The sequence below is a fragment of the Myotis lucifugus genome, unplaced genomic scaffold (genome assembly GCF_000147115.1).
Source record: "Myotis lucifugus unplaced genomic scaffold, Myoluc2.0 scaffold_0, whole genome shotgun sequence".
Taxonomy (NCBI): domain Eukaryota; kingdom Metazoa; phylum Chordata; class Mammalia; order Chiroptera; family Vespertilionidae; genus Myotis; species Myotis lucifugus.
Window position 1 is genome coordinate 13,674,244 of NW_005871048.1, and position 27,199 is coordinate 13,701,442.

At 42.4% G+C, this 27,199-nt stretch overlaps 1 pseudogene; it reads right to left on the reverse strand.

Moving 5' to 3' along the window:
- LOC106698684 overlaps window positions 1-27,199 on the reverse strand; it is a 104,883-nt pseudogene that overhangs the window by 48,234 nt on the left and 29,450 nt on the right.

The following is a 27,199-nucleotide window of genomic DNA, read 5'->3' on the forward strand; positions in this document are numbered from 1 at the left end:
ATAGAACCAGAGGCATGGAAACATTGAACAGACTGGCAAATCTCAAAGGGAAGTGGGGAAGAGATTAACCAAAGAATTCATATGCATATAAGAATTACCTATGGACACAGACAATAGGGTGGTGAAGGTGGGAGAGGGGGGTGGTCTAGGGGAGGAACTGGGAGGAGGGGGACAATGGGAGGGGGAGAAGGGGGACATCTGTAATACTCTCAACAATAAAGATTTAAATTAAAAAAAAATAAAAGACTGAGTAGGAAAGGAAGAAGAAGGGAAAAAGGGGAAGGATAATTAAGACACATTCATTCATTTACTTAATAAATGTGTCAGGCCTTGTGTTAGACACTAGGAACCAATGGCTAGCAAAAACGAAAAGACAACATTTTGTCATTGGGTAACTAGTAGCTTAATGCGGGAGAGTGACCTTCATCAAACAACCACATGTGTAAATTTCAAATGATGACTCCTAATTAGTGCTGGGAAGGAAAATGCCACGGGGCTTCACATGGTATAACAGGGACCTGGCCTCATCTATCTCCTGCTTAAAGTGTTCCAGGCAGAGGTTTAAGGTGAAGTTGATTCTGATATTCTTGAGTGAGCGAATCTTGCTGACACAATAGTCATCTTAGTTTCTCACTACAAGTTTGAAAAGGAAGTTTGCCTTTAAACTTTCCCCAACCTGTTCTAATTTTAACTTTATTTCTCCTGGTTCAGTGCCCCTTTCCCTAAATCACTGGTGCCTCTAAATCACCGTCACTTCCCCTTCAGTAGCAGTTTCTCATTGGGCAACTGTCTACTGAAGAACTCATTTGTCAGTGACCCCGCTGCCACTCCGCCAGCTTGGCAGAAACATCTGGGAGCCAGTTGGCTCACCTCAAATTCCCTTCAGCCGTCTCTTTCTTTCTGGAACATTGATCTGAAGCAAAGGCTCCAATGTTCTTCACTATTTATTAGACTCTCTTTAGATTATCTGTAGGCTATTTTGGCACTATATTTTTACAATATACAGAATATACAGTTTCTTACAGACAAAAGTATACAGTAAATTCTATTTCTCTATTCCCCCTTCATGCCATAATAGGAAACATTGGAACTCTCAAAATTCCGAGATAATGATGTTGGTACAGCAGCCCAGAATATCTGTGTCATAGGTGGTACTGAGTTTGTGTAGCATAGTTAGTACTGATTTTCAGATTTCTTTTTGGAGGTCAAAAATGTCTAATTAGCTTATTGTGCTTTCACCATTGGGAGTTATATTTTGTTGAAAATTGAGAGAATGGTGGCTCTTTTTACCACTGCTCTGCTATAACTGCTCTTTGCCCGGGATATTCTTCATGTGGACATTGAGTGGAGTCCAAAGTGCTGGGTCACTGCTGCCTGACAGGGGCTCCTTGTGTTTGAATTTTGGAATTTACAGCCACTGTGAGAGTCAGCAGTCACCAGGGGAAAAACACACGTACTCAAAACAAATTCCCATTTCCCCCCTTTCCATTAAACTGCTGCTTACCACCAGGGCATAAAAACAGACACCAGAATCTAAGGGTCCGTATTTACTATTTCCCTGAAGGACACACTGGAGACTCTGGCAAGGCCCCTCAAGAAGGGACCTCCTCACCTAAAGGTGCTGAGCCCGCTGCCTCTCCAGACACTACAGGGCATCGCATGCCTCGTTTTCAAAAGGATGTGTCTCCCTCATTTCTGAAAATGTTTTCCAGCCAGAGGTGGGCTGTGAGACTCTTTCTAGAATTTCCCGCTCTCAGCACTTGAAAGGGTCCCTGGGTGACTGTCCTGACCCTTTTCACCAGAGCGTTCACTTCTGGTGATTGCCCCGCCTGCTTACACTCTCTCCCGGGAATAGTCTTGTAGGGATTTCATTCTGGAGAAATCTCAAGTTGTTAACTATTGTTCAGCTAGAAAGTGAGACTTTCCAAAGGGAACATAAGTCCAAGTAAGTAACACATTCCGACATTCATTCAGGCAATGCCAGTTGTGCGGCACCATTCACCCGTCCTGGGCTGGGGCTGCAGCAAACAGTGGTGAGCAAGACAGTGCTGGGCTCTGTCCTCCTGGAGCACGCTGTCTATCAGAGGGGATGGAGATACCAAACGATCACACAAATTTAAGATTAGAACTATGAAAAGTGCTGGGTGAAAGGCAAGAAGCCAGGATTGTGGAGGTGGGGCAGGGGGTTCCCCGTGAGCGGAGACCTGAAGGACATTGCCCTTCTGCTGCCTTGCCTTGGCTGGCTGTTCTGGAGCATCTACACCTAGTGGAGCAGGGCTTTCTCTGGGAGTATCTCACTCACCGAGGCCAGTACAGATTCTTCGCTTAGCATGTGGTGGAGGATGTCTGGCCAGCCTCTTGTATCCTTTGGAACCAGAGCCTGGTCTCTCAAAATAAGAGGGGTATTCTCCTAAGTCTTTCTTTGCAGCATTTAATTATTCCAGTAGGGGATTTGAGTAGGAAGTACAACTAACGGAGGCATTAAACTTAAAGCATTTAACAACACCATCTTATCTGGTCCTCATGCCAGGCTCAGAGGTAGACTACCTTTTAGCCCCCCTATTTTATTTATTTATTTATTTATTTATTTATTTATTTATTTATTTATTTAAAATATATTTTATTGATTTTTTACAGAGAGGAAGGGAGAGGGACAGAGAGCCAGAAACATCGATGAGAGAGAAACATCGATCAGCTGCCTCCTGCACACTCCCCACTGGGGATGTGCCCGCAACCAAGGTACATGCCCCTGACCGGAATCGAACCTGAGACCCTTGAGTCCGCAGGCCGATGCTCTATCCACTGAGCCAAACCGGTTAGGACTAGCCCCCCTATTTTATAGGAACATAAGCAGACAAGACGGGTGTTTCACTATTCATCCCTTTACTTCCCTTATTGTAGCACTTAACACTCTTTATTGTCATGACTTACTTGCTAGTATGCTTCCCCCACAGGATCTTAAGTTTATGAAAGCAGTTATAATCACCACCATATCCCGGGCACCTAGCAAGTGCCAGGATATAGAAATAATTATTTGTTGAAAGAATAAATAAGTGAATGAATGACTTGTTACAAAGAAAATCTGTGTTCTGGAGGAAGAAAAAGACATTGAACTAATTTTCCAAACAAGACTACTTTGTCCCCGATGGGCTGGAATTCAAGGCAACAATAAATGTAAGGGCCAACACAATTTTTCACGTGCCTGAACTGAGAGTCTGTAAAAGACATGTAAAAACACACAACACTTATCTTAAGCCTCTCCCACAAAATTATTACCTCCACCTCTGACTGTTGTCAGCCCTGCTGCCAAGAGACACAATAAGCACCCCCCTCCCCCACCGCAATTTCCTGCTCTGCTTCATGTCAAGATAATCTCTGAGTATGTTTGTTTTACGTGTCAGAGCTGAAACCAGAAGTCCTGTATGGCTGTTTTAGACACGTGTCTTCATCAGGACAAAGGTGAAGTCAGATCAGTATTAGCCATGCTGTGTGCCCTGTGCCCCTCCTCACATCCCTTCTCCTTTCTCTTCTGATAGGAAGAGAACTCCCTCCACCCTTTTGGTTACTGAATTGATGTGGAAAAGCCGGTGTCCAGGTTGTCAGCACTGCTCTGCTCCTGGTTCTTCAATGACGGGGGCAAGATATTCAGGCTAGAATTTAGCAAAGAGGAAGAACTCAGGGGCCATTTGTTTATACCCATTAGACTGGGGGATGGGTGTCTCTGGGTTTCTCACTGAATCTGTTGTTCACTGTTCTAGGCCTTTGCTCCTGGATCCAAATCAGAGCAGTGGTAACTTGAGAGTTGGACCCATACCGTGTCTGCTCGTGGCCATAGCACAATGTCCCCAGCTGTTCTATCACCACCTCTGTTGTCCCTATTCTGGGGTGTTAAGTTTCCTGCCCTAACAACTGTTCAAAGAACTTGACTTGAGTCAATTGTATGAAACTATTTTATAGTGGCTAAGCAGAGAGGATGTGGGGTTAGAGCTGGATATGATGTGCTCAACTGTGCATTAAAACACAGTGAAGTTAGCAGTGTCCCAGGTTTCACTCAGATCCCCCAAAAGTTGTTTAAATGGGAGAATTATCAGGATGAGGCTCACAAAGTAGAAATCCACACAATTTTTCTAAGTCCTTAGTGGTCCTGTTTTCAATAATGAAGAACTAAGGGAAAAAGTTGGGGTCAACATGGATGAGGTCTCTTCTTCAAAGAGAAAAATAGCAAAACAAAAAGATGAGCATTTTAAATTTATCTTCTCTAGATTATCCACAAAAAAGTAACTCATCCTAGAAGCAATAAAAGTGCCATAAGAGTATTTATAAATAAAATTATGGTGACTCGGCCTCTGAATAGACAAGGAATCAGGAAAGCAGTTGTTAGTCCCTTAACTACTTGTATAACTTTATGCAAGCCATTTCCCTCTTTTAAACCTCATTTTCCTCATTTGCAAAATGATGGGACTGGGTTGGATAATTTCTAGGGTGCTCTTTGCAGCAATACAATTCTCTGGTTCAATGAAATAATGTAAATATCTAAAGGAAGCCTGTAGAATCTGTTATTTTCAGTGGAGTGAAGTTGGCCTCTGAGCTGTTACTTAGAAGGAATTTCTTAACCACAAACCAGTAAGTGGCTATGTTATTTCAGTTAAACAATCTGTAACTGAATTTAAATTACATTTTAAAAAATCCAATCCTGCTGGAGTATGTCTGAAGACATTGAACTGAGTTAACTATTTCAACATGACTTGAAAAAAGTAATGGGATCAGTAGTAACATTAAATGTTATTGATATTATAATAATATTAAAAAGAGAAATAACTCTAGAAGCATTACTGTACCACAAAAAAGATAGAGAACAACACAACCCCTATTATTAGTCATTGTGGCATTCAGTTATTTTCTAATGTCATCGCAAAACATGTGTAGTCAGGAAAAGAACGTCTGCTCTAAACCCTGCTAGAAGAATTAAGGCAATTGGAATGTTGGAAGTACTGTCTCTGAGGACTTAGAAAGCAAGGGTTCTTCTATAATCTATACTAATAAAAGGGTAATATGCTAATTAGACCAGGCATCTTCCAGACATCCTTCCTGACAAAGCCAGGCCGGGCGAAGCTGCTTGCCTGTAGCTGTGGCCCGGGAGAAGCCGAAGCCACCCGCCTGTGGTCCTGGGTGCCAGCGCCTGCGGCCTGGGAGAAGAGAAGCCGAAGCCACCTGCCCACCCGCGGTCCCGGGTGCCAACACCTGCGGCTGCTGCCTGAGAGAAGCTGCCCGCCCGTGGTGCTGGGCACCTACGGCTGCAGCAAGCCCGGGCAAAGCCGGCCCAGGTCCCAGGTGCCTGTGGCAGGCCAGAGGAAGGGAAGCCCCGGTCCCGGGTGCCTGTGGCCAGCTGGAGGAGGGAAGCCTGCGTCCCGGGGGTGGGGTCGAGGCAGAGGTGGTTAGGGGCGATCAGGCCAGCAGGAGAGCAGTTAAGGGCAATTAGGCAATCAGACAGAGGGGTTAGGGGTGATCAGGCAGGCAGGCAGGCAAGCGGTTAGGAGCCAGCGGTCCCAGATTGCGAGAGGCATGTCCGACTGCCGGTTTAGGATCAGGCCTAAACCGGCAGTCGGACATCCCCCAAGGGGTCCGGATTGGAGAGGGTGCAGGTCGGGCTGGCCCCCCCACCCCCTGTGCACGAATTTCATGCACCGGACCTCTGGTTTTATATAAAAGAGTATTTCTCAAGTGAGCTCTCTGGTGAGCCTGTCTCAGAATCAGCTGGGGTCTGAAAGTGCCCACATTAGGCCCCACCCAGACTCATGGGATTAGAACTCTGGTAGCTGGATGACTTAATAAGCACCCCATGTGCAGGAAAAATCCTGAGAAAACTAAAGGTCTATAAATGTTCTTGGGGTGGGGGACTTCCTTTGCAGAAAACACCACAATGGCCCTCAGAAGGAAGAGAATGTTCTAGGTCCAAACAGATGAGGAAAGATGCTTTGTGTTAATTTATCAGCATCCAGTTAGGAATAAGATGCATTAGATCATTTTATTAGAATAAAAAGGGGTACAGGCCTGAGCATCTGCCTCGAGCTTAGCATGGTGGGGAGTAGCAAGCAGAGTGTAGTGCAAAGAGCTTTGGCTTGCAAGACAAACAGGCCTGGGGTCGGGTCCTGATTCTGCTTAACTCCAGCAAGAATGCAAGCTGGAATATCAGTAAGGTGCTTAGTTTTGTTAGGACTGTATATCCCAGCACCACATGGTAGGATCTCAATAAATACTAAATAAATCTTTGCATTCATTTCCTATTGCTGCTGTGTAACAAATTACCACAAATTTTAGTGGATTAAAACAACACAATTTATTCTTTTATATCTCTGGAGGTCACAAGTCTAAAATGGTTCAGTAAGGCTGTATTCCCTTTGGAGGTTCTAGGGGAGAATCTGTTCTCTTGTTTTTTTTCAGCGTCAGAGGCCACCTGCATTCCTTGGTTCATGGCTCCATCCTCCATCCTTAAAGCCAGCAGCATGGCATCTTCAAATCCCTCTCTGTCTCTCTCTGACCTCTGATTTGGTCTTCATACCTCCATCTCCTCCTCTGGCCCTCCTGCCTCCCTCTTATCAAGATTCTTGTGATTACAGTAGACCCACTTGGGTGACCCAGGGTAATCTCCTCATTTCAATATCCTTAATTTAATCACACTGCAAAGCCCCTTTTGCATATAAGGTAACATATTCACAGGTTCTGGGGATTAAGACGCCGACATCTTTGGGAGGCATTATTCTATCTACTACAATGCCGTTAAACAAGAGTTTCTTAACTTCTCTAGACCTTGAATTTCTCCTCTGCAAAATGGAGTTTCTACTAGTATAAGGATAAAGTGCTGTACTGATGGTAAATGTACAATAAAGGGAAGCTATTATTTGTATGCCTTCTAATTATTCTAGAACCAAACTGCTTATAAGGAAATGAATTAAATATACTAAATTAATTTCTTTCTCTCTTGTGGGTAGTTCTTTATCAGCATATACTTCCTATGCCAGGACTTTATATACCACTATAAATTTAGTTTAGTTTTTCATTTAAATAAAATATAAATATTCAGAGGACCTTAGGAAACTTTTAAAAAGTCCTTCACTAAACTTTTAAGGTTTTAGTGAAGGAAAGAGAACAACTGTAGATATTTTAAGTAGACAGAATTTAATACAGGCCAGTAGATAATTCTAAAACCATTGGAAGGACAAAGGAGCAAGGACCAGCTGCAGCCACTGGCAATACTGAGTTGAAGAGCACACTATTGTAGGGGATCTAGGGACCAGGAAGCTCCGCCACAGTGAACACAACCGCCTTTCCACACCCTTAAAGCTGGAGACTAGAAATTGGAAGCCACCACCTGCCCCGACACCCTGAGACCTTGTTTGTCAGTAGAAACAGTCATTAGAACATGTTAAGAGTTTGACAAATGAGTTAAAATGCATACAGCTAATTTAAATAGTGAGACAATTCTCAAAGCAGGGTGTGGTGGGAATAAACTATGACCAAATATGCACCTGGCATCAAGTGGGTTCTCAATAAGGATTCTTTCTCTTTCCTTCTATTCCCATATAGCGTTTGCCCACCTGAGGCAAAAATGCAGGAAGCCTTTGGTTTGCAGCAGCCGCAAGCTCGTTTAGCCATCTTTTATTTTCAATGAATCTCTGAACCCTACTAAGCCACATGGCTTTGGCCACACTAGCGACTTTCTTGGTATAACCTTGAATGTGGTGCATGATTTCTAAACCCCCTCAGATAATCTTGAGAAGCATCAAAGCAAAACAGAACAACAAAAGAGCACACCACACAAGGCCCTTGCATGTATTTGATTATTCAAGGTAAGAAGGACAATTCTGAACTATAACACTGGAATTATATGATGGGAAGTAACTACTTTGTGCAGGACCTGAAATTGCTTTTTTGGCACCTACACACACAACTACCACACATCATTTTGGTAACCTACTGTCAAGCAAAAGAAGGTTTATATTTTTGGATTAAGAACATTACATTCTCTTCCATTACACTAATTTACATAGATTAATATCATCATTAATACCTGTAAAGTATAATTCCTATTCAGTCATTTTCACCACCCCATTTATTTAAATAAAGACGTGTTCTTGACCTCATGTGTTAGGAAGACCTTACACTAACAAAAAGCACTAGTTTTTCGGTGTGAAATGAAGTACAAGTTTAGAGCAGTGCAGCACATGGGCAGCGCCCCCAGCCGAACACTTCAGGCTGGTTGGTCTGTGATGAGAACAGCCCTCAGGGCTCTTCCCCACAGCGGTGTGTTTGGAAAGTCCTAGCAAATCTGGCTCTGTGCCAAGCAACTGAGGGGCACATTTTTTTCTTATGAATCGAATGAACCACCCTCTCTCCCGCTCCCCCCTCAACCCCCGGCAGACCCACCCATGGAAGGCTCCAGGAACAGCTGGGTGGAATTAAATGGCATTTATTCCTGTATTGGTTATGGCCACAGGCCAGGAATTCTACACCCAAGACATACGTAGCTTCCAGCACACATGAGCAGTGGTATTGATTGTGGTTGGAGCTCCCCTCTCACCGTGGACAGGATGTGAATGATTAATTTTTCTATTAAAACATTCCTAAAGAATATGGAAGGACTATTTGGTTTTTGCGCTGGGCCTGGTTTTCCTGATACCCATGTAATTCTCATGTGTCCATGATAAAGGGGAGAATTGCACAATTATGCCATAGATTCAGATGACTCACACAACTAATCCAGCCAGAAGTGTCCACAAGGATCTAGTCTTAGATTCACTAAGTAATTATCTAGTGACTTCATGTGATTTCATGCGACACTGGATTTAGTCAAAAAGACTTGATATTATAAAAATGTCATTTCCCTCAAATTAACCTGTATGATCATCTGGAAAATTAAATGTGCTGAAATAACTGGGAAAAAAAGAAAAAAGAAAAATAGACTATGAGGCAGGGGGTGGGAGGAGGGGGTGTGGGGGGGGGAGGGGTAGATCAGCCTTATCAGATGAAAAATCCTCTATGAAGATATAGTAACTTCAATGTTGTAGTATTAGGTGAGAAGAGATATTCAGATGAATAGAACAGAATGGACAAAACCTATTATCTATGGAAATTTATAATATATTTGTAATTCAAATGAAAAAAAAAAGTTATAGGATGTTCAGGAACAGTTGGAAAAATTAAGTTACAATGTTACCTCTCAGGATATACCACCCTTCTCTCATCTTTTAAATCTGAATGGATTAAAGATTTAAACATTTAAAGATACATGAGAGACTAAAGGTGTGTGTGTATGTACAAGTGGAGAAGCCTTTCCAAACACAACGGTGAACGCTGGAGTCATAATAGAAAAGATGGCTTCATTTGACTCCACAAAACCAAAATAGTTCATAGAAAAAGAAGTACGAATTCCTATATGCATATAAAAACATGCTCATCCTCATAATTAAGGAAATGCTAATTAAACATAAAAAAGAATATTTTTTTGCCTATAGGCAACTTTTAAAAGTTTCGAAATCAATATTGGTGAGAGATTGAGGAAAGGAGTATTTTCACATACTTTTTGAATGGAGAACATGATAAAACCCTTTTGAAGGCAATTTGACTCTATCAACCAAATTTTTAAATTGCCTAGCAATTACTCTTTTTGATATTATGACGAAAGTATGCCAAGTTATTTATTGAGCATTGCTTGTTCCAACAACAGCTATAGTAGAAACAATCTAAATGTCCAACGGGGGAAATAACAAATAAAGTATAATGTGTCCATATGCTAAAATATTATCTAACCATTAAAAAAACATAAATACTGATAAATGAAGTTATAAGATACATAAGTAAATGGAAAAATGTATCTGTGAGGCATTGTCAGGTTTGCATGGGACTCCAAGAACTGAGGCAGCCACTTTCTACCTGAGAGGAGCCAGCCAAAGATGAAGCCACCTGCTGGGTTTGCACCATGAAAAGAATCTGGATCCTGGTTGGTATCATTGAAATGTTGAATTAACCACTTTGCAGCCAGTCTTCCTTCAGACTTCTTGTTATATGAAGTAAATTTTCTTCATTGTTAAGTAATGAATGATGGGTTGTCTGTTGATTGTAGCCTCCTATTACAGTGGTCCATAAGTGTTGCACATAAAGTAAAATACAGATCACAGAAATACAGAACAACCTTGATGAGAGGTCTTAACATTGCCTTCAAGTTGGTTTCTCAGCCTCTCATTCTGTCTTTAACACGTATGTCTTCTGGGGTAGCTCTGTGCAATACTACCGCAGCAGAGTTCTGACAAGAATGATCATGTAGTGAAAAAATATTAAAAAAGGAAAAAGTAGACTGGCTTGTGTGGCTCAGTGGTTGAGTGTAGACCTAGGAACCAGGAGGTCACAGTTCAATTCCTGGTCGAGGCACATGCCCAGGTTGCAGGTTCGACCCCCAGGATGGGGCGTGCAGGAGGCAGCTGACCAATGATTCTCTCTCATCATTGATGTTTCTGTCTCCCTTCCTCTCTGAAATCAATAAAAAAATATTTTTTTTTAAAAAAGGAAAAAGTAGATGTATGAAAATTTACAACATAATGTTAAATTTAAACATTTGACTTATACCCCAAATAGAATTTTTTATAATTTTACCTTCCTGGATGAATGGAAACAAACTTATCGGTAATATATTAAAAATCTATTTCTGAGGAAAAACATTAAAAAACCATAAAAATATGTATATAGGGTGCACATTTTTCTTTTGCCTCAGGCTCCACTGTGGCTTGGCAAGGCATTGTTGGATCCTATTTTTATTTAAAATTGTGTGACTTTGTTCATTATAGGTTTTGGCATTAATTTTGATTTTTAAAAATATTGCATGAAATAGTGTTTACCCTGATTATTGAGTATTTTGGTGCTGGTTTATATCTTGCACCTGAGGTGAGCGTCTCACTCTCCTTATTCTTGTCTTAGAGGCAATGTGTGCAAGGCTTCTGGTCATGTTATCCAACTCTCTGCTGTCTAACTTTTGGGATATCCAGCTCCCCAGTTTTCCAGAGATTCTGTGGGTTGCTCCTCCTATTTTCCTCCTTGCCTACTTAGCATCTTCAAGTTAGGAACAATACCTCCTCCCCCCCACCCCCCAAAATCCCTGCTGAATAAGCCCTAACAGAATTCTTTGTGTGAAACTCTGAAATATGATTTAGAAATGCCAAAGCCAGTTGTTTATTTTGGATCAAGTCAGCAGATTGTCAGGCTCAAGGCAATATATGTAAAAAGCTCTTTGGAAGTTAAATTTGTTTTATTATAATTCCAAGTGTTTTTATCTTTTCTAACCCATGGGCTGCTGAAGTATTTTCTGCAGTCAGGCTGGGACAGGAGACATTTTTAGATAAATGACCTGGTACTACTCTCTAGAGACGCCATTCATGCTGCTGCATAGGAACTTGCAAGAAGAGGCAATTTGCTGGATTCTTAAAGGGGACAGAAAAGGAAATTAAAAGAGTCCTGAAAGGGTAATCATTTAGATGAAAGGTTTGGTTGAAGAGGCCCTAGATACCTCTTTCAACATGGGATTCAAATGGATTGGCAAAATCCATTTCTGTGGAAGAAATAAAACACTGAAATCAGTGGGAAAATGTCAGTTTCTCACTTAGCATTTTAAAATGTCTGTTTAGCAGGAGGCTTAAAATGTGGCTGCTCTTCTCTACAGCTTGTGTAGACAGAAGACAACCCACAGGCCAGCTGAGACTTTGTGCTCCTGTATTTTAGTCTTCTTGCTGCTGACTACCAGCTCATTAGTATTTAAATCAGCTCATAAATATTTCCTGGAAATTCACAGTTGCTTAACCTTCACCACTATTCATCTCCTGTTCTTTAGTCTTACTTAACGCCTTTGTTTCTTAGGCTGCTAACATTGCTGAAGGGTAGATTTCATTTCATATTCATCTTTCTGATGAATGGTGATAACAAGGAAAGGAAGTCCTGTTAGGATAAGGATGAGAAATGGAGAAAGGATGTAGAGGGAAATTTTACTGCATTTCGTTTGTGCAAATAAAATTATCTAATGATGGACCAAGGAAGTGTGTATAAAATAAGAACAGCCCCAAAGCATATGCCAAGGCAATTCATCCTGAATGAATGTTTCTTTCACATACTCTTTAAAAGCTTTGAAACACAGATGAAACATTTCATTGGGGGCAGGCCCTGGATGTTACCACTGGGGAGATGGTTGCATGGTTACAAAACCTCTTCTGTTCAACCTAAGAGCTGTATTTCTAATTATAAAATAATGATGACAGAGAGGGGCCAGTTCCATCATGATTCTGTATGGTTGTTAGTATTCTGCCAGAGTTCAACATTAATACCTACATACAATGCCAACAGCCAGTTCTTTTAAATGAGTGTGAATAAAATTTAGCCAATGAAAAATGGGAGGAAAATAAATATATATATATATATATATATATATATATGTATATTTATATATACCCAATGAAGAAAAAAGTGCTACCAATGAAACTAGGACAAACGGTTGCTTTTAAAATACATCCTGATTTCAGAGGTGAAAAAAAAAAAAGAATGAATCTCTTTAGCAGAAGCATCCACTTTAAGAAGCAATGACTTTTCCACTATCAAACCTGAGAGACGTGAGAAGCATTGAAAAGCAAAGCTCTTGGGACCAACCCTGAGAGTTTTCCCAGGATGTGGGACACCTATGGGGGCTGACATTCAGTCATATGTTCCAAAGGTCTTCTAGAGATAAACTTCAGAATAGATAGAGAGATCTGCCAGGCCCAGGCAATTAAGATATAATTTTGGGTTAAGAAGCACCCAATCCTGTTCAAAACAGCCTAGACCAGTGGTCGGCAAACTCATTAGTCAACAAAGCCAAATATCAACAATACAAAGATTGAAATTTCTTTTGAGAGCCAAATTTTTTAAACTTAAACTATATAGGTAGGAACATTGTTATTAACTTAACTAGGGTACTCCTAAGTCTTAGGAAGAGCCACACTCAAGGGGCCAAAGAGCCGCATGTGGCTTGCGAGCTGCAGTTTGCTGACCACGGGCCTAGACAACTTATCTGCCATTCAAGAATGCACAAAATTTGGTTTGAAACTATGTTGTAAGTTTTCCCCCTTCTAGTTTCCTATATGTAATCTGTACTTTGCGCCTGTCCTAACTCCAGTCCCTTTTCTGATTTGGGGTTCTAGATTCCCAACATCTCCATATCCCAACGTCCTTCCAGCAAACGACCTTTTTAATTAAATATGACAGAATTGTATTCAGTTGCTTATCTGCAAAGGTCCCTGAGACATTGCTTTTCTTTTTTCTCTGATGAGTGTCAATACTTTATTTTGATGTAAAGACAGGAAGCTGGAAAATACACTGTATTTAAAATCTTGGAAACCCCCTCCCCCTTGATGTAAAGATAGGAAGCTGGAAAATACACTGTATTTAAAATCTTGGAAACCCCCTCCCCCCAGAACTAATCAGTTCACACTCAGATACTTAAAAATTACAGCAGCAAAACAAAAGCACGAAAAAAAGAAAACCAGATGGAGAAGGTAGCCTGGGCCAGTAGTGTCACTTGGTGTGGATGACTGAGGTGTTGAACAGGAGCTTCTGTTTCTGTTTTTTTTTTTTGCTTTTCTTTTCTTTTCTTTCCTCCTTTCTCTTCAGAGAGGGCATCTGAAGCAGCGGGCGTGTCCAGTTTCATGAAGGCTGCTTCCATAGCTTGGCTGAAGGAATTTTGGGAACTGGGCACAGGAACACGGTCCGAGTTATCACTCTCCCCAACACTGTCCACAACAGCAGGAGGGACTACGCTGTTTTCATCTTTCTTGGGAACAGTTTTGGGCCACACATCTGCTTTTGCTTTGCCAACTCTCAGCATCTGGGCAAACGAAGGGAAGGAGAGTCTTCCTCCAGGCTCCCAATGCAGAATGAAGGACTGCCCTGGCTCGCAGTGGGTGACCCAGGGGTCAGCAGAAAGTCTGCTTGGGAACCAGGACTTCTGCTAAGAGGAGAAATGGAGCCCTAACCGGTTTGGCTCAGTGGATAGAGCGTCAGCCTACGTACTGAGGGTCCCAGGTTCAATTCCGGTCAAGGGCATGTACCTTGGTTGCAGGCATATTCCCAGTAGGGGGTGTGCAGGAGGCAGCTGATCGATGTTTCTGGCTCTCTGTCCCTCTCCCTTCCTCTCTGTAAAAAATCAATAAATATATATTTTTTTAAAAAGATTCTTTTCTTAAAAAATAAACAAATAAGAGGAGAAATGGAGACAGCCCCATGGCCCTCAGTGCTGGTGGGACCCAAAGCAGAACCAGAGGAGCAAGTATAGGAATTAAAGGCAGGAAACGGCTGTAGATTCTCAGGGGAATGTGGACTTCTGGGTACTTGCCCTGTTTCTTCCATCTCAATCCTGAGCTCTCCAGGGTGCGCCTCTCCCCTTCTTCTGGCACTGGTGCTTCCTCTTCTCAATGTCATCTGAGAATATCTCCAGGGTTTCCTGAGAGGCCACAGGAGAGCCAGTTCACAGATGCTGAACTCACAGGTGAGGGGCAAGTGAGAGAGATACATATGACTCTGTGGAACATCCTCAGACATGGGATTCCCAGCGATCTCCACCACTGGTGCTGAGATGGCAGAGCTCTGCTCCAGGCTGCCATACCCTGCACGTTCACAGGATGCAGGGAGGCACTGCTACTGACTAGCTTTGTGTTTTAAACCAGTCTCTTAACCTCTCCAAACCTAGGTTTCTCTTCCGCAAATTGAAAGTAAAAACTATAGACCTTCTACGTTTGCAAAAGATACCCTCCTCATAATCTCTGCCTCTGTCAGTCTAGGTTCCGAGCTACGACCTGGAGATAAATGCGATACTGCCTCTGGCCTTATGGGCTCACTGTCTCCCTCTTACAAAATTAATGGCAGGACCCAGGCAACGCAACAAAGCAGCAAACCCATTCTGAGTAGAAACAGCACCAGCAGGTCAAACAGCAGTAGCTGAAACTGGCCTTGGTCCTCAGCATGCCTGCATCTCGCTTCTGTTTGTGCTTAGTGAGTCCTTCCTAATGGCGTCCCACCCTCCCTCCAGAGGGAAGTGCAGCGCCTGTAAGAGGGAGCTTTCTGCACTCATTGTTCTACACCCCCAGCCTGACTAAAGCTGCTGAAGTGTCTGACACTCTGCAGTTCTGCCAGGTTAGCAGCCGGAGCAAATAAAGGAGGTCACGGTCAGCATTTCTGCGTCTCATCTAACAAACAAGGTCAGGTATTCCTTTGAACAATCCAGTCCCAATAGCTGTGAAACACACAGAGACAAAGAGGGGAAGGCTTTCCAGAGAGGCTGGTGGTTAGGCACAAGGTGGGTTTAAGTTTTCAGCTTTTGTTGTGGGAGAGGAAAGTTCTTCTCATCCCAGGCTTCCCCTTTTCAGAGTGGGGAAAACGAATCCAGGGTAAAAGGCTCTTTTTGTATTCCTCTGCTCGCTGCACTGCCATGCCAGGTGCAGAACTTGGTTCCCTGGGGAACCAGAATGTCATTGCCCTTGAGGTGTCTGGCCATTCATCCCCATTCTTACCATTTATCACTGCTGCAAACTCAGAGCCTTGAAACAGATGAAAGAGAATGTTGGACAAGCGAGTGAAAGAAAGGGGTGCTCTGGAGATCAGAGCCAAGAGCTGAGGTTCCGGCCAAAAGGGAACTTCAGTTGAGGGAGGACTGTGAGTTCTCTGGTCTCTCCCCCAGTTACCCTTGCCAGATAATCCCTGTAAATGGAAACCAACCTATGTCCACAAACACCTCTGTGTACCTTCTGTTTTTAACTCTCCAAGGGCACATTTTTCAATCTCTTTCCTTATAACAAATGATGTAATTAATGTTATTCTGGCTAATGAAAAAGAGGATAACATTCTTTAGAGCAGTGGTTCTCAACCTTCCTAATGCCGCGTCCCTTTAATACAGTTCCTCATGTTGTGGTGACCCCCAATTTCATTGTTACAAATTGAACATAATTAAAGCATAGCGATTAATCACAAAAACAATATGTAATTATATATGTGTTTTCCGATGGTCTTAGGCGACCCCTGTGAAAGGGTCGTTCGACCCCCAAAGGGGTCTCGACCCACAGGTTGAGAACCGCTGCTTTAGAGAGAGAGCAAGGTGAGTTAAAATCCTGGGCCTCAGGACAAAACCACTTCTGCTGGGCTGCCCCTCCTTTGTTAAGTGAGCAAGTGCTTAAACACCATTGTCTGGGGATTGGTTCCTTTTACAACTATTTAAGGAAACACTGAAAACTCTCTCTGAGCAGAAGAAAAGTGAGGCCTCAGTACAAACCCCAGGTGTTCTGTTGGACATCTTCACCTCGATGCCCTCAGTACCTGGAAATCAACATGTCTGAAGCGGAGCTCAGAACCCTCAGCCACAAACTTCTTTGTTTTCAAACATTTTATTTTATTTTTTAAGAAATGTCTTTATTGACTTCAGAGAGGAAGAGAGAGGGAGAGAGACAGAAATATTAACGATGAGAGAGAATCATTGATCAGCTACCTCCTGCATGCCCCCCATTAGGGATCGAGTCTGCAACCTGGGCATGTGCCTTGACTGGGAATTGAACCATTCCTGGCTCATAGGTCGTTGTTTAACCACTGAGACACACCGGCCTGGCCTTTTCACAGTTCCTGTCTGTAGGTGTCTGGTACCATCCAGACACCTGGGAGTCATCTTAGATACCTCCCCGCCCTCTCTCTCCCCCCATTCTATCAGTCAACAAGGCCTGCATAGCTCTCAAATCCATTATTTCCTTATCCTTACTGCCCTGATTTCAGGATTCATTTCTCTGAGGTGGCCTCTGACAACCAATTGTTTTGTCTGGCATTTAGTTCTCCATCCTGTTTTGCTCCATTCCATCCTTCAAATGGAGGCATAAGCAACCTTTCTAAAAGGCAAATCCTATCCTGACTCTCACCTGCCTAACATCTGTTACCCAGTAAGTAATGCTGTTCCCTGGCATTGCTCATGAATGGACTCCTGCCTACTTTACAGCTTCAGCTCCTGCCACTCCTTCTTTTGTACCAAGCACTCTGGTCATGCCAAAAGAATTGAAATTCCTAATTGGCCCATAGCCTTTCACACCTTCATTCCTCTGTGTTTGCTCTTCACTGGTTCCTTATATAAATATTTACTAAGCACCTCCTAAAAATGTGCCAGCCACTCTTTAAAGCTCTAGAGATACAGTAGTGAGCAAGACAGCCCAAATCCGTGATCTCCCGGGATTTCTAGTGAGAGGACAGAATCAACCAGCCTCAAATATTAAAAATAAAAAAAAATCTAAGTTCCTTTCTATTACATCTCGTCAGATCCCAGTCATCTCCCCGACTATCTTCAGGACTTTGTTGTGTATAATATTTCTATGCTTACAGATATGCAAAGCTATATAAAAAAATATAAAATTTACTCACATAAATACACATATAAAATATTCTTCAATTTCTTTATTTTATCCAACAATATATCTTGAAGGTAATTCTATGCCAGTATAAAAATAAATTATTTTATTTTATTTTTTCCCCCAGTACATTGATTTTCTCTTGGGAAAAACCATCTCCCACTCTGTTTATGTGGCTGATCACCTGAACTTCTCCATTCAGGAGGAGGGCTATGACCCATTTTAGGCCAATTAGTGTCACAGGAGTGGTTCAGGGGTGGATGTATGCCTCTGTCTGGGCCAATGAAAGTCATCTCTGAGAATTCTGCTAGTTGCTATGCTGATGGTCTCCGGGTCTCCTCTCGCCCTCATGTCTAAACCTGTGAGCCTGAAACATTCCATCATTTGCAGCAGTCTTCTCCAGAGAGCCATCTGGGATTTGATGTTATCTTACAATCTGATTCTGTATGTCTCCCATATTTTAAGGATTTAAAAAAAATCATTGCTGGCTCACAGAGAACACTACATTTTGCTTTTCAGGTCAATTTTAGACTTTTAAGCTAACTCTCTGTTGCTTCTGTTACATAGTAACCGGCACATTGCCTTGTGATTATCTATGTGCTGATCTGCCTTTGGACTGGACTCTTTTCAGATAAACAATGACTCGTTACCTGTCTGTCTGGCATTTGGTAGTCACTCACAAATATTTGTTGAATAACTAATTAATTAAAAAGTTGACCTTACATTCACCTTCCCTGGATTGGTTCAAGAGACTCTAGTGCTTTTCAAAGTACAAAGTCTTTGTACTACCCTGTGATGGATTGAATTATCAGCAAATATTTACTCCCCTCACCAGGATTCCATGAACACAGGATATTTCCCTTCCATTGACTTTTGTCTTGGTCATGTTTCTCCCTTTGGCCAATGGGATATTAGCAGACAAGGTGTGAGCAGAGGCGTGGCATCTGCTTGGGTGGTAGGGTTTGCCATCTCACACTCCTGCTTTTCTCCATGAGAAGAACCTGCCTCAGGTAGATGTTAGTTCACGGAGGATGAGAAGCATGCGGAGCAGATCTGGACCAACAGGTTGGAGCCTAGTCCAGCCTAGATAAGCTGTACTCAGTTTACCTGCTGATGTGTGAGTGAGTGGAAAGGAGGTGCTTATTGCTGTCTGACACTGAGATTTGCATGGTTTGTGATGCATTATTATTGTGGCAATACCCTACTGATACACATCCACATCAGAACTACCGGAGTGTTTATTATGAATGAGATTTTTAAGCTCCACCCTAGACCTCGTAACTAATAATCTAGAGTGTTTTTAGAAATCTGTATTTTAATAAGATCCTCAGGAGGTTGTGATGCTTACTCCTGGGCTACAGCATTTACCACATTGCTATTTTCAGTGATGTGGAAAGGGCAGTACTGGTACTCAGACAGCTGCTACACTGACCTACAAAAACCTGTTCTGAGAAATTTGGGGCTGTAAAGAAGCCAGGAAACATGATTTTCTCATGGAATCTTTTAAAGGGTTTGCTAATTGAGAAACCTAAAGGCTTCTTGAGTTGACTTATAAACTTAGCATTTCTCAAAAAGCTATCCTTTCAAGCAGGTGTCTAGTTAATATCTTTTGTTTAAATTTGAATGTTAAAACTAACTGGCCTGTAGAACAGTCATTAATTAAACACGTACTTAGTAAGCTCTTACTAAGTATTAGGCATTCGGAAGATGATGGGGAAATCCAATATGCCTTCCAGCTTAGTCAGCCACATTCCCTCCTTTGCAGAGGTGGGAGTTTCTGGGAATGCTTTCCTGGGATGACTTCTGTCCTTTCTTTAGGCACCCAGTCACATTTGTTCTCTCTGGGGCCCACCTTATTCCTGTCTTGCGAAGAGAATTGTTTTTAGTAGTCATAGAACAAAGCAATCTCTCTCTTCTGGACTCTGAGTTCACCTCAGCACTCTGCCCCAGGTTCCTTTGTCAGTGTACTGCATCCTACCAGGAAATCCCGCCACCCAGCAACCCTGTAGGTGGCCAAGGCTCCGGAACTCAGGTTCTGCCATTCCATTCAGTGTGCTAGTCCTACTGGCCGGGAGCATTGATCCTGACCAAGAAACTTGATCTCGGAGCACTCCTATACTCAACTTTCCGGACATGAAAGCCATGCTTTGGAAAAGCATTTTCAGTAGCAGACAGAACAAAAGCATTGAAATCTGCAAGGAGTTGCACTGTGATTAACATGCTGCAGAAGCAGATATTGATTTGTTTCTTTGCTCATCTGAAGCTCATCCGCTCACCTCAGAGAATGGTTTACTGAATTAACCTTTGGTCACAGACTACACAGAGCACACAATGTACTTATTTTTCTCCTGACAATATAACATAATGTACCAAGCAAACTGCCTTGTGCCTTTTTTTTCATATTACTCATCCAAACCACAGCTTTGCTCTGTGAGACTGACCTTCTAAAAGAGACAGCTAGACTCATAATAATGATGTCATCCTTGTCATTTTATATGGACAATTCCTAATGGTATCAATTGTTGTAAAATGTAAGCATTTCTAGAATAAGATTTGTGCCTTTGATATGTTGTTTGCTACTTGGAATGCCCTAAAAAGTATTTAACAACCATTAAATAGGGGAACAGAAGCAGTAAACTGTGGGCTGAACATCTCTAATTCTAGTTCTCAGATAAGTTGGTAACACTTGGAAGTTCTGTTTCCATCCCTGAGAAATATAACCAGTGAACATTCAAGAACTGCCAGCAGTGATCCAAATGGCACGGCTGAAGGAAGCCCGCACTCCCTGCCGAATCTGCTCCTGGATGAAGGTCAGGATAGGAATCACCACGGCCATTTGCCCTCTGAGGCAGTGCTATCACGATCCCACCCACACTCTCTTTTTCTAGGCTGGGGCTCCCAGTCCCCTCCAGTGCTCCACATTCACTGCGGCTGTTGACTGCTAATAGCAGCTCACAGCTGCCCCTTTCTTTGGGCACCTGCCCTGAGCCAATGGGAGTCCCAGGAAACAGGAAGGTCATGACCCCCTCTCCAGGAGAGTGGCTTGTAGCCAATGGCTGACTGATAGGGGTGGTATAAAAGTTCAGCCCCCTTGTCTCAAGGCAGAACAAACTGTGGTACAACTCATGCTCTAGAACTCGCCCTGAGATCAGGCTGAGGCAGGCCATCTTGGGAAACCACGTCTTTTTCTACCTATTTCCCTTCCTTATTCTGCTTCCCTCACTCTCTTACAGGTTTTTCCTGAGAGTACTCTCTCATTCTGTCAATAAATTGCTTACACAAGAATCCCCATTCAGATTTTGCTTCTAAGGAGCTTGTCCTCAGAAACCCACCCAAACAGGATGAAGTGAAACTTTTTTTTAACAATATATTGCTATCTATAATAATAAAAGCGTAACATGCTAATTAGACCGGACAACCGAACAACCTTCCAGACATCCTTCCACATGAAGCTGTGGTGGCAGGGGCTGAGGCAGAGGTGGTTAGGGGCGATCAGGCAGGCAGGCGAGCAGTTAGGGGCAATCAGGCAGGCAGGCGAGTGGTCAGGGGAGTGGTTAGGAGCCAGTGGTCCTGGATTGAGAGAGGGTGCAGGCCGGCTGGGGACAACCTCCACCCCCACACTCCCCATGCACGAATTTCGTGCACCAGGCCTCTAGATAAGAATAAGGTCGTTGAGTCCCAAACACTAGTTTGAAACTCTGAAGATGTACTTAAACACCACCTGAACTTTAAGAAGCTGTCAATTGGTCAGTTACAGTTACAAAAGACATTGTTCTGGATACACTGCTCATAGACAGGTCTTCATTTGAATAGAAATCTTAAAATCCAGCAGAATTGCAAATACGAATTTTTCCTTCATGGAACAATTTACTTGTGATCACAACATTCAGGTAATAACAGAGGAACAGCAGAATTTTCAGAAATGAATGACTAAATAGTAGTAACAAGAATAAGAAAATAGGGAAAATACTATCAACAATAAAAAATATTTTTAAAGAGAATAATAAAATGGATAATTACTATTCATCACAGGTAGGGTGGTAGGCATTTTGTCCAAAGGCCTTCTGCATTTCATTAACGTAACTCTATGAACACCCAGTTAGCATAGCAAGGAGCCCATTCAAGTGTGATTCACCTAAAAGACATTGGTCTCCATAGCTGCCAAATAACCAGAAGATGGTGGAAAACTGCTACCAAGACTGGAGCACCTCCCTCTGAGTGAAAGATCAGTCCTTTCCTTTTCAAAACAATTAAGGTAATCATCACCTCCATCGTCTAAGCCTTCTCCTTCTCATTCAAAGCAGTCTCTGGAGCACTTTTAGTCTCTTTTATGTTTCGATTTAATGTACTGTCTGCTCACTAGAAGCTGTGCTTTTAGCTGAGCTACTAAAAGCAAGAACGCATTAATCAAACATTAGCACTTTAACTCAAGTATAATCTAGAAGTGGCAGACAGTGAAATTCTGACACCTAATACCCCTAACCTTTTTGGGGCATTTGCCTAGAATATTGACACACTTCAGCAGGTTCCCTTCTTTCCCAGGCTGGAGTCATGGGTTTTTAGGTATGTGCTCCAGCTTCCTTTGAGACATGGAGATATCTAGAAATTTATTTATTAATTGGTTATGCATCTCCAGAAAAGGTACACATGTGCACTTTGTCTTAAGACCAATGTCAAAGTGTTAGTAATGAATTTCCATTGGCAGGAAGATGGCAGGGCCTTGTGAATCTGGGCACCGCCCCATCACAAATGCTGCTTGGAGATTCATAAACTTCTTCCTCTAATGGAAGAAATGAGAGTCCCTCTCTGTGTGCTCTGGACATTTCCCTCTCTTTTCAACATTTTTCTCTCGGTCTTTCTCCTTTGGACAATCTTACCAGTGGACATATGGGCTTTAACATTACTGGTCTTAAAGCATACATTCCTCTCCCTTGATCCCACATCAGCAACTTCTTGATTTCATGTCTCTGCTTCACAGCAAAACGTACTGGAAGAGTGGTCTCTACTTAGTGCCTTCACCTCCTTACCTCTCACTCACTCTTTTCTCCCGGTCAGGCTCCCATGCCCCCCTCTCCACTGGAACTGCTCTAGTTGATTCATCAGTGACCTCCGTGTTGATAACCCTATGAATGACAGATATTTTTCTGTCCTTGTTTCATTTGGTCTTTCGGTGGCATTCTCAAAATTTTCCTTCTCCTGACTCCATGCAGTGGTGTGCTGGCAAAGTGGCTCCTAGCTGGAGAAGCCCTGACGTGTATCCGTTTCCTTTCCCCACAGTATAAATACTCCCATCACGGCTAAATAAGGCTCCCAATGGTTTCACCACAGCTCACATACCACTGCTTTCATGAAAGGAATCCTAACACCACTCATTCCTGGTTTTCTCCTCTTACCTCTTACCTTCTGCTTCTTGCTCTTTTTGTTGGTCCTTCCTTCAAAATTCTAAACGTCCATCTTCTTTAGGCCTTGGATCTGGGCTCTCCTCTCTCCTCCTTTCTTTCTCCATGGAAGATTTCAACTCTCTACATGGATTTCTTTCTTTAAAACAAAATTTAAAACAGGATTTATTTTTATAATAGGCAATAACTTAGAAAACGGAAATGATATAAAAATATGTTAAGAAGTCTCATGCCTATTCCTCTCCATATCCACCTCTTCCCCGTTACCCTTCAGGTAAGCACTTTTATTAGTTCCTTGTGTATCCTTCCAGGGTTTCCTTTTGTAAATGCAAATGTTTCCTGTTGTATATGTATGTGTATTCTTAGTTTTCCTCTTTTTTATACAAAAGGCTGTATTATAAACACTATTCTGCAGCTTCCTTTTTACTTCACTATGCTAGAGCTTTTTCTAGCATATCAGTAGAGCTATCCACATGATTTAAAAAATACCATCTAAATACTGACCACTACCAAATATATATATCCAGTTCAGACCCCCTTCTCTGAGTTATAGACTTTTCAACTGCCTACTTGACCCTTGATATCTCAAATTTCTATCAATTTCCAAGTAATACACTTGTTTTTATCTCCTGTGGTGGATGATATTTGATTGGTCCACCCCATTACAAGGTCAGAGCATCATTTCCCCAGATGCTATGAGTGTTGGCTGCTAATGGCTCACAGCAGCCCTCTTCTCTGGAGAATTGCCTTCAGCTGCAGTGACCCACCTTTTCCTGGAAGTTACCCTCACAACCACGCACTGACTGACAGTGAGTATTTCAGCAAATACCAAGCTGGCTACTTCTTCACAAGATTTGAAGAGGTACAGGGGATTGCCTGAGCGCATGGAGTATTTCTGGAGGGGCTGTTCAGAAAATCTGTGCCTTGAAATGATCCATTGAACATAGGCACAGAGAGCATATTTATCTGCTGTCTTCCTCCCATCTCCTGTGGCCCATTGGCTAAAGGCACCATACAGAGAGTAAACTCCCTGCTATTCCTGCTTGTATCACTTGGTCTCTCTGGCACTTCATTTGAGTTCAGAAATGTTGGGAGGAGGTAGAGACATGCGGGGTGGGCCTCAGGGAAGTCTGCGCAGGGCCCGTGGCAGAGTGGTGATAAAGGCAGAGCAAGCAGCTCTGGGAGACAGACGAGGTCATGAGAATCTAAGGAGGGGCATGTAATGCCTTCTTCTGAAAGGCTATGTGGCAACTTACCTGGATATATAAAAGATGGGAAGGGAATTTAATTAGGAAATTAAAAAAAGAATAAAGAATACAAATGTTGGGATATATAAGGTGTCCCAATTTTGTTAGAAAACACAGGTTTATAATTAAAAATTGTAAATTTTTTATTGATTCATAAAGTATACAGTATAGGGTTATGTATGGAATAGCACATCGGGTAAATGGCCTCCACGGCTTTGCTGGCACATAGGCAAAGCCGTGGTCTTCATTGGTCTTCATTGTCCCTGCTCCTGGGCCATAATTGGTACTTGGTAATGCTTATCAAATTGAAGGGATTGAAATCAAAGGGCAACAGATATTAGAATCTGATTCAATAAACCAAGTAAAATTAGGCTTTGTTGTTGTTGTTGTTGTTGTTGTTGTTAGTGCTCACGCAAAATTCAAATCTTGCGTGAATTTTGTATATAACAGCCAGGAATAAGGACACTCCAAGATGTATACACTTTTTATTGCTAAGCTTTCTAGTAGCCATGACCAAGAGAAAAACCTGGTCAGGTCTATAATTCACAGGGTCCATAAAAGATAGTATAGAGATTCAGAACCTGGGATTTTGGATCAGAGCCATCATTTATGGACTCAGTCACTGCAAGCAGCAACTCTCAATTTCCTCATTTATAAAATGGGGTAATCAATGGTGTCTACCTCACCAGGTTGTTGTGAGGGTTAAATAAGGTAAAAAATGTAAGGAACTTGAAACTCTGCTTGGTATATAAAAAGCCTCAATAAATATTGGCTATTATAGTAACAAACTAGATGCCTGTTGCACAAAGAGATTCGTGCAATAGGCCTTCCCTTCCCTTGGCTGCTGGCACCAGTTTTCCTCTGGCACCCGGGACCCAGGCCTTCGCTCTGGCTGGCTCCAGCCAGAGCCCCCCCGCAGCCGTCAGGCTTTGTGGCTCCGCTGATCCCGGGGCCGTGAGGCCTCACTGCTCGGCCGGCTTCGGGTACGTTTGGCTTCGCTCCACCGCTTGGAGCCTACATATGCAAATTAACCGCCATCTTTGTTGGTGGTTAATTTGCATATCATCCTGATTAGCCAATGGGAAGCGTAGCGAAGGTACGGTCAATGACCCTTTTGTCTTTTATTAGATAGGATTGTGTCCAGTTTTTAATGTAATTTTTCTTGATGAGAATGAGGGAATCGAAGGCAGACTTCTGAGGTTCTGACAAGGAGATGTGGTAGAATAATATTTTTAATATTTCCTACAACTTTTGTGATATCATACTATGTTAGTACAGTTTGGGAACTATTATTATATTTAAAATTCTTTTTTCTTGAAATATTAATGTTTATTGCATGTAATATTATCATATAAGATCATTTTTCTTGAATAATTGGTGTTTACTGCATGTAACATTATTATATTTAAAATCGTTTTTCATGAGATATTAATATTTATTGCATGTATTATTATATTTAAGATCATTTTTCTTAAAATATTAATGTTTATTGCATGTAACATTATTATATTTAAAATCATTTTTCTTGAAATAAAAAAGTTCCCATTTGAAAAAAAATAGAATATTTTTGAAGTGTTAATGTATTTTAAGTATATTTTGTGCATTAAAATTTAATTAAAATTATTGATTATACGTTTAAAGGTTATTGTTTGCCCCTACTCTGTAGCCACACATTGAGCCAGCAGTTTTTCCTGTTTGCTCTGATAGGTGAAGATTCTGTGAATGAGGAATAAGGGAGAAGAGGGAAAAGACTGCTGTGTGTCTCTAGGGGTGGCCCTGAGTTGGCCCCTTTCTGGGTTGATGATGAATGCAGGGCTCAAGGGCTGAGAGGGTCTGCTTTGTCCTCCCAGGGAATCCCAGGAAAGATCAAGGTCTGAGACTGTCTAGCCCTTTGCTCTTGTGTGTGAGGGGATAGGGAGTGTATATGTGTGTGTGTGTCGGGGAGGGGGGGCGGTGCAGAGGGGGTAGAGTAAGAAATCTCAGCATTGCAGGTCAGTCCTGAGTCTCCCAGCTTGGAATAGCCAACCGTGCATCCACGCTTGTGTGAGACAGGCTCAGGACTATCTCAAGGAGGCCTGGCAGATTAGGAGATGCTTTGTATTGGGAAGAGAGGGCCCAAGAGCAGATGTCAGCACTGTCCTTATATCCAAGGCCAGATGGGAACTCAGTTGCCTCTGTGGATGCCAGCGGGGAGAGATGCTGACAATTGGTGACTTCTAGGAACAAGGCATGGCAGAGGATGCCAGCATGGACAGATGACAACCAAGGACCAGAGGAGCCCTCTCCATGTCCAGATGTTCTAACAGTCCCCTCCAAACTCTCTGGAGAGGGAGAAAAACCCTGCATGGACTGAGTTTACCTGGAATTGACTTGCTTCCAGTTCTGCCATCAAGTAGAATGGGGACTCATGATAGAAACTGGAGTCAGTTATGGGAAATACAGGGTTTTAGATAGCCAAGTTTTGTGGCCAGATATATTATAACCACTACAGACATAAGGCTGAACTGAGACAGCAGAAAAGGCCTCTGATAAAAAGCAAGAGTAGAAACATTTTCTACTCTGGAAGAAAAAAAAAAGGCTCAGGTTAAAAAGAGGATTCTAGGCTGCAGAAAAAGTTGCGGACAGGAGAGCAGTGGGATTATGTCTTCTTGCTATGTAGGCGGGAGTTTTGGTGACACTTGAAGCAGTTGACAGAAAAATGTAGCAGAATGGCAATATGTCACTCAACAGGCTCTCTCCATTCCAGGGAGTAAAGATTATGTAGCTTAAGGGTGATTGTTCGTAGTTAAAGTGATTAACTACCCCCCTGGCATTTAGTTAAGGGGTTTTATTCCCTCCCTAACTTCAGGGGAAAATCCCTACCTGGAGAAACAACCTTTCTCAGAGAGGTGACCTTGGTTAAAACACATAGCACCAAGAAGGTGAGCAAACATATTAAGAACAGTATGCCATATACGCCAGGTCCCTTGAAACATATGCTGTGCAGATGTTTCTTCTCTGCAGCGACTGTGTCAAGCAGCAAGTATGGACCGGCTTCCGGCATCAGACCTTAAATACATCTTGTATTAGTTTGGCCCCAGGTTATATAATACCCAACTAACAGTGATTTAAA